We start from the raw sequence: 9,173 nt of genomic DNA, 5'->3' as shown, positions 1-9,173 counted from the left end.
CGGTACTGAGGAGGAGCTTGTCTCACTCTTCTTCCTGGTCCTGACGCACCTACCGCACACACACACACCACACACACACACACACACACAACACACACACCACACACACACACACACACACACACACACACACAACACAAACACACACACACACACACACACAAGACAGATCAGCTGAATGCAATCTACTGTAGCTACTATATAAACAGACACTGATTGGCTAATATATTGGGAGCATTTGGAGGGAGTTGCTGGTGTACGTGGCGTGCACTAGCTTTTCACAACGCCAACGTCTCTCAAAAAGAATGGATTTGGGATGGGTAGCTTGGCTGATTTTCCCAATCAATGGTGTGGACAGCTATTAAACCAAGCTTTGCATAATGTTGCAAAATAAAGTGTAACAGAGCATACTAGAACAGTCTTTGGTTTCTGGTCCCATCTTAGCCTGGTCCCCATATCAATTTGTGCTGTCTTGCCAAATCAAACAGGATAACAACACAAAAACGTTTAGGTGACGGGAAAAGTCCCAACAGGTTTCTTTCATAATCTTCCTTGAACCTGAGAAACAGCGTGCCCAGGCTTGCCCTTTTCCAACCATGTAGAGCAAGAAGAACCACTGAACTCTCATTAAACTCAAGGTCTGTTGAGAGAGAGAGAGTGAGATGAGAGTGAGTGTGTGAGTGTGTGAGTGTGTGAGTGAGTGAGTGAGTAACCGACACTAGGTAGTAAACCACTAGGTGGAAAAGGCTCAGTAAACCACACACCATGTCATTTAAGGTGACCAGGTCAGCATAACGACCAACCACCAGGCTCAGTAGTATAAGCGACACACATCCATATTAAGGTGGACCAGGCTCAGCATAAACCACACCTGTCATTTAAGGTGGACCAGGCTCAGTATAACCCACACCATGTCATTTAAGGTGGACCAGGCTCAGCATAACGACCACACCATGCATTTAAGTGGGACCAGGCTCAGTATACCACCCACACCCTGCCCATTTAAGGTGGACCAGGCTCAGCATAACGGACCACACCATGTCATTTAAGGTGGACCAGGCTCATATAACAACACATGTCATTTAAGGTGACCAGGCTCAGCATAACCACCACACCATGTCATTTTAAGGTGGACCAGGCTCAGTATAAACCACCACACCGCCATTTAAGGTGGACAGGGCTCAGCATAACACCACACCATGTCATTTAAGGTGGACAGGCTCAGTATAACACCAACCATGTCATTTAAGGCGACCAGCACAGTATAGACCACCACACCATGTCATTAAGGGGACCAGTCAGGCATAACGACCACAACGAGCCGATAACCACACACCATGTCATTAAGGTGGACCAGGCTCAGTAAACACCACACCATGTCATTTAAGGTGGACCAGGCTCAGCATAACCACCACACCATGTCATTTAGGGGACCAGGCTCAGCATAAACGACCAACCATTCGTCATTTAGGTGGACAGGCTCAGCATAACGACCACACCATGCCATTTAAGGTGGACCAGCTCAGCATAACGACCACACCCTGCTCATTTAAGGTGGACCAGGCTCAGCATAAGACACACATCCTTAAGGGACCAGCTCAGTAAACCACACACCATGCCATTGTAAGTGTGAGACCAGGCTCAGTATAACCAACCAACCCATGTCATTAAGGTGGACAGTCCAGTATACGAACCCCCAGCATGTTAGGTGACAGGCCAGTATAACCACCACACATGTCATTAAGGTGACAGGCTCAGTATAACCACCACAACACCATAAATATTTCACACCACTGCCATGTAACCCTGACAACATAACCGGTACTGAGTGATAGTCTCCTGTTTGGCAGTGGGGATATGGGCAGGAAAATGTCTGGTGGTTTGAAAGCCTGTCTAGGCGATTATAGCATAAGGCCCGTACCTCCAATGAAATTGGGGAAAGATTTTGGTTTCCTTTCAGGAATGAAGGAGCAGTTATAGAATTGCATAGGAATTGCACGGTCATGGACAGACCGTGTGTTGGAAAGTCTGGGAGGAGAGACGAGGTTGAGGGCTAGGAGGTTTGTCTGCAGCGATGCATAATCTGTTAGTGTCTGTACAGGACTTCAGTAGCAGCTGATGACTAAGGTCCAGTTGAGTTGGTAGTTAGTGGTGTGTGTGTGTTGTGTGTGTTGTGTTGTGTTGTGTGTTGTGTGTGTGTTGTGGTGTGTGTGTTGGTGTGTGTGTGAGACAGACAGACAGACAGACAGACCAAAACAAAACAAGTCGGTTGTTCTACCATGTGCACCGATGTAGCAGCTTCTCCACAAAGGGACTAAGGTTCTCGCGCAGCTTTCAAGCCGGTCCTGGAAAAAAAAACTGAGACGATACAACAATACTGAGTCTATTGGTGGATGTCGACCATAAACTCAGGTACACACACACACACACACACACACACACACACACACACACACACACACACACACACCACACACACCACACACACACCACACAGAACACATATAACATATGGAACAAAATTGTTAAGTAGCGTGGCAATACTAGTAAAGAAGCAAAACCAAACAGCACCAACATTTGACACCAGGAAACACAAGTAACATCCTGATAGTAAGATCTTGTGCTGTTACATATGAGTAGTAGCAGGGAGATATGAAAGCCATACGCTTCCCATAAGGCCAAATGAGTCCAGCGAGTACTCTTACGATTCACACTATAGGCCAACCAGAAACGTACGGTTCGAATTACATTTTCTTAAAATGGTTTTCTTTTAGACTATAGTGCAGTACAGTCGGCTTGGCTCAGTAGCGTGAAAAAGGGCATTAAAGCATAGAAGGAGAACTTACTTGAGCTGGGCCTGGAAGTACTTGATGAGACTCTGGAGCAGGTTCGGACCTGACGTACCCTCAGCTCCTGGATCTTCAGTAGAATACTGGAAACCAAGGACGATAGTACGGATTGAGTAACATGGTGTACAGAGCCTGGTTTTCAGGTATCCAGAAACGGTCACACGTGGTTATAAACCCGGTTGGTATCATTTTGACTGATTTAAATCATGGTAGTCAGAAATGTACTGTCTGTTCAGGAACACTCTGGTTCTTAGTTGTAGACGTAACTTGGCACAGAGTTTTCCTGGTCAGGAACATGGGCAAGCAGAAAATACAGACTTCATATGAAGCAAGTCTCTCCTGGCCATATGACAATATGCTCTCAGGACATAGGCTTAAACATGACACGGCATAGAACAGGTTGCAGGGGTGTTTTTTTTACCTGATCCAGTTTTTGAACTTTTGAAGTGGTTTTAAATTGTTGCTTAAAAGGGAAATGCCTTGGGAGAGCCGCTGAGGAGCCTCTTCTGCTGCTTTGGGAAAGGAATGACTGAGTCTGGCTGTGTCTGCTGCTCCATAAAGCCTTTTTAAAAACTGTCTGTCTGCGGCTGTCTGGGTCCATTTTATTAGTCACCAAATGGCAAACGGACTGAAACAGCCCACTGGGCCAAAAACTGTAGATCAAGCGTTGTTTCCACATCGAGTTAACCAAACAGCGATTAGTGTGATGATGTGAATCAATCGTTGAAACAAGATTGGATTGCAAAAAGTAATCACGTAAAGACGGTGTTTTTTAGCCCAATCTTTTAAGGCTAGATCCAATGACATGGTGACAACTCAACAAATTAAATCCAATCTGGATTGAACTGACGTTTGTGGCCCAGTGGAAGGAATTAGTACAACCTCGACTTACAAAAAATTATTTTCGGTTTTCAGTTGCATGTTTTCAAATGTTTCTCTCTTGTGCCATATGAACATGACCCACAAAAAGGGCCTTTGGAGAAGGGGGGGGGGAATTTCTCCCTCTCTACTCTCCACCCATCTCAGCACTGCTCGACAGAAGTCCAACTAAGAGTAAATTCCGCCTACGCTCGTAAAGGTAACCTGTGGGGACTTTAAACTGAGCTTAGCATTGGCTTTCAGTGCCATTCCATCTGCTTCACATTTTTAATTTCACCAGTCTGTCTGTGGCTGCATCCTCCCCCACCTTGAGACCGATCTTGCCTTCAGGGGAGAAATGTCCATATGGCCACTAGATAGTTAGATCAATCCATCCCCCAAACCTACCCGAAGATTTAGTGGCATTGCGTGAATAAGTGGTCATTATAGCGCCGTTTGCCTAGTAGTAGGTGCTGTTAAGTGTAGTAGTATATGTGGTGTTAGGCGGCCCATTGTGGTATTAGCAGTGTTAATGGTAGTAGTGTGTTAGCGGTATTACAGTGTTTTAGTGTGGTAGTAGCAGTGTAGGGGTGTTGGTCGGTAGTAGTGGGTTAGCGGTATAGCAGTGTTAGGCCCGTAGTGGTAGGTAGTGGTGATTTCAGCAATTAGCGGATTCAGAGGTTAGCCGTTAGTGCGGTAGTGCATGCGTTATCGGCGTAGCGTAGTGAGTGGTGTTAGCAGCGTTAGTACTGGTGTGTTAGCGCCTAGCGGTAGCAGTGGTGTTAGCGGCATTGCAGTGTTAGTGGGAGTAGTGGGTGTTGTGTTGCTATGCTAGTGTAGTAAGTGTATTAGCAGTGTGTAGTGTACTTAGCGTGTTAGTATAGTGGTCTTATCACCACTGCTATTTACAAACTTTAGATCAGTGGTCTATGGGTACTTTACTACGGGTGTCCGTCCCAAGCTCTGTTGCTCACCTCACACATCTGCAGCTGGATGTCCTCCTCTCCTCGCTCCCATGATCGTCCCGTCACCGTCGTACCCTACCATCCTGATCAGCCGGCTGGACGCTCTCGTCCCTCCTCTCCTTCTCCAAGCTTCCCACTTGAGATAAGAGGAGAGTAAGTAGAGAGAGGTAGAGAAGAGAAATGTAAGAAAGAGAAGCGTAGAGAGAGATGAGTAGAGCAAGAAGGAGAATAGACGGTAGAGACAGAGGTAGAGAGCGAGGAGGAGAGAGAGAGAGGAAGAGAGAAGAGAGGAGAGTGAGAAAAGGACTGAAGAGAAGGAAGAGAGAGTAGAGAGACAGAGTAGAGAGACAGAGGTTAGAAGAGACAGAGGTAGAGAGAGAGGCAAGAGAGACAGAGGTAGAGAGACAGAGGTAGAGAGACCGAAGAGAGCAGATAGAGGAGAGAGGTAGAGCGATGGTAGATGACTTAGTACTGTAAAGCATCTTTATTGATTACCGTTTCAATAGAAGAAAGAGGCTATTGTTTAAATGGAGACGGACTCAGACGTCAAACATCGTGGACACAGATGCTGACGAGTGAAGGACGTGCATTAGAATATGCTGCTAGAATAGTTCCTTGATGAGTGTTGAGTGTGTGCGATGTCTGTGTGTGAATGATAGAAAGAGATACGGGGTGGATTAGCCAGGTTATTACTGTCCTAATCTTGGCCATTTTAAAACTCATATTCCCTGTAACCAAACTCCCTTCCTTCCAACTGATTTCACTCGTGAGGAAAGAGAGAAAGGATAAGGGAGAGTGGAGGGAAAACCGCATTCTTGATATTACATTGACTTAAAAACCCCGAAACAGTGACTGGATGGTTGTACAGTAACACTCTCTTTCATTTATTCTGAGAGGCCACACACCCTATGGAAGGACTACTTCCCTCATAATATTTGGGTAGAATGATATCAACATCACACGTTGATGTCATAATCCTTCCCGCTCTTCTCCAACTGTTCTTCAACTGCCTAAAGAAGAGGAAGACGCGAAGAACGATAGTTCAGTTGGGCTGCCCGCCCTCCCGACAAGTCAAATAAACACTGCGTCTATATATCTGAAGTGTGGACAGTCAACAAACACTGTCAGTTCAAGAGATGTAAGTACAAACTAGTACAGAAAGCTGTACACGTACAGCACAGAAACCGACATCCCATGCCCGGGCCCAAACTTAGATTACAGTTGACTGTGAATAGTAGGCTTCTGGCCCTTCATACACGCCTTATATGACCACTTTCAACACTGGGGTTACTGTACAATAACAAAACCTAGTGCTGCGGTGAATGACTCTGATTACAGTAGGAACAAGAACCTGGCCTGTAAAACTCCAGCCCTGAGTACCTGTAGCTTTTGGCCCCGGGAGAGGCAAACGGTCGAAGTCATTGCTCCGATACATGACCAACCGCGCTTCTTAACACGCCCTCGCTATAACCCGGAAGCAATTTGACACCAACTTGGTTCGGACGGAAACACGTTCAAGCGTGAAGACCAGAGTCAGCCTGAGAGTACCCGCCCGCCGACAAGAAGTCGCTAGAGGCGATGAAGTCCAAAGAAGCTCGCCTGGCAAACCCTTGCCCTGAACGCCGGACGACGCTGGGCCAATTGTGCGCGCACTCTATGGAACTCGCCCGGGTCACAGCCATGTGACAGCAGCCTGGGATCAACCCAGGGCTCGTAGTGACGCCGGCAACACTGGGCGATGTGCCGTGCCTTAGACTGCTGTGCCCCGGAGGCCCTTAGTGTGATCCTTCTTATTGTCCTAGATACTTTACAGACACAGTAAGAGGAGACAAGAAGTGTTGCCACTATGTAGTGTACACTACAGTAGCGTTACTCTACCTCAGTCTGATGGTCTCTATAAGCTCACTCTTCAGACATTCTCAAGGGAAAAGAGACTTATAGTGTTCACAATTCTGGACCTGGAAGAAGGAGGGAGCGAGGAGGGACGAGAGGGAGAAGAGAGGAAAGGGAGAGAAGGCAATGAGGTCACATAGCTACACCAGACAAGCACAACTTTCCGACTTTAAACGAATGAAACACAAAAACCTGTATTGGTCCTTAGGACCTCTATAATGTTGTCGCACTCTTCCAGTGAGTCACATTCCATGGGATGGCTATGATTCACTTGATTCAATCCAGTATGTTTCCCAGAGTGCACCATCATTTGTATGATTTATTGTTGGCTTAGAACTGTGTGCATACCAAGATCAAATTGCGAATTCAGATGAATGACGTATCTAGTTAGTCATGCTGAGATCATGCCTGTTATCGTCAGTTGGACTACACGATGTATGTGCTGTTTTAGGACATGTCCAAAGACATTCCATTAAAACTGAGGCTTGGTGCCAGTAAAGTCGGTCAAAGTCCTCCTCACTCAGATCTTACAGGGCTAATGATCTATATAAACCCTATCACCAGGGAAAAGGACATGTCCTACAATGTACACCTACACATGAACGCTGGTGCAGCAAAGTCTCCTCCACCTCAGATCTTACAGGGCGTAATAGATCATATAAGACCCTACCACCCAGGGATAAAAGGACATGCTCTTTAAATATACACCATACACATGAACGCTTGGGCAGGTTAAGTCCTCCTCCAGTTCTTGCTCTTAACCAAGGCTATGTGATCATTATAAACCTACACACAGAGAACATGGGCACCGTGCCATCCCATCCCTCTTCTTATCTCAAGGCAGGAGGAACTACTCTGAATGATAGTCACTGTTGGTAGTGTCTATGTGGCTTTATTCTCATTCATATACAGGTACGTCAACATGTTGGGGTTTTAGGCTGGGGCTTACTGTATAGCGACTTTTGGTAAAACATTGGCTATGTAAGAAAAGTGCTTATAAATACATATAGAACTGATTGATGCGCCATTTTCCTCTGTTTTGAATAACAGCTGTCACATTGGGAAAATCTACATTGTGTTAGCCTGTTCTTCTCAATTCAATTACTTCATTTCCTCACCAAGGGGAAATGATTGTAAGCACAGGAGTGAATATGGTGACTTGGTTAGGAAAACTAGGCGATTCGCACGTCACTACCTCCACAGGAGAGCCATTTGAACTGAAAACATTTTACCAAAATGTGTTTTTTGCAGAAATGCTCTTCTGGAACATGTGAACTTTAGTGTGCCCTTAATAACAAACTTGTATTCCATCCATAAACTACAAAATAAAATTATAAAATTATGAACAAGTGGGTTTAAACCATGGAAAAAGCCAGGAACCTTCCCGCTAACGCCATGATTTGGACTAATGATAATGGATGGCTGGACATGCCGGGGAGATCAGTTCTGCAGTGTTGTCTGCCATGTAGGATTGCTTCTGCTAAACTGAGCTGTTCAGTAATGTGTTGACAGTCCTTCACCCCATGGTTTGTGAGAAGGATATAACGTGTTAGCCATCGGAGACTACAAAAGTTTACGTTGATGCCCTGAATTTAGCAGGCCGCATCGACAGATCAGTTGGAAAAAAGTGATGGTCTTTCTGCACACGCCACGGTCAGTGGAACCGAGTGACTTGAACACAACGCTGCCAAAGCAAGATGTAGCTACAAACAAAAACAGATGTTAAATGGTTCCAGTCTGGCGTGTAGTATAGTATCATAGCCAGTAGGTATATCGGGTAGAGGCGAGCCTACATTTTTAGAAATAAGGTTCTAGATTTTGTCAGATAAGTAATTTATTGCAAGTTAAAGAGATACGTTACTAGCTAGCCAAACTAGCTGCTGGCCGCTAGTAACGGTATGTGGGTGACCGTTGTAGTAATTATTCAATCAGAAACCATTTGCTTGCTTAGTTATAGCCTAATGTTAGCCTCTGCTTAACATAAACCTATTTTGTTAGCTTTAAAGCTACAAAGCAGTTCATACTACCAGCTTAAGACCAATGTTTGTATTGGTATAAAGTAGATAATGATTATTCCAGTTCATTTGTTTAGGTTGCTGTTACAGTCTAAACAGAAAAACCTATACTAGGGCCGGATTATTACATGATCCACTCAAATTAGCCAGGTGTTGTACGGGCGTCGATTATGCACTATTATTTTCATGAACATGCGTAAGGTCTAGGACAATAGGACCCATCCACTGAGCTATATGTCGGCTGGCCGGGCGGGGGGGGGGTTACAGCATTTCTTTCAATGACCCATCAATTACAAGTGTGTCTATAAGCGTCATCTATAATTATGGAATATTTATGGACACTTCCTGTTTTTGATATTGCTACTATGCAAATCCTCTCTTTGTATAACCACCACACCATGTCATTTAAGGTGGACCAGGCTCAGCATAACCACCACACCATGTCATTTAAGGTGGACCAGGCTCAGTATAACCACCACACCCTGCCATTTAAGGTGGACCAGGCTCAGCATAACGACCACACCATGTCATTTAAGGTGGACCAGGCTCAGTATAACCACCACACCATGTCATTTAAGGTGGACCAGGCTCAG

The 9,173-nt window shown here is 45.4% G+C and overlaps 1 protein-coding gene across 1 annotated transcript in view; it reads right to left on the bottom strand.

The window, feature by feature from the left end:
* The window catches only part of LOC111968391 (arf-GAP with SH3 domain, ANK repeat and PH domain-containing protein 3-like), a 78,335-nt gene that overhangs the window by 35,837 nt on the left and 33,325 nt on the right, over nt 1–9,173 (bottom strand). The window lies entirely within an intron of this gene.

The sequence above is a fragment of the Salvelinus sp. IW2-2015 genome, linkage group LG9 (genome assembly GCF_002910315.2).
Source record: "Salvelinus sp. IW2-2015 linkage group LG9, ASM291031v2, whole genome shotgun sequence".
In the NCBI taxonomy this organism is placed as follows: Eukaryota; Metazoa; Chordata; class Actinopteri; order Salmoniformes; family Salmonidae; genus Salvelinus; species Salvelinus sp. IW2-2015.
The sequence above is the reverse complement of the archived record's forward strand: the minus strand, read 5'-3'. Positions and strand labels throughout refer to the sequence as shown.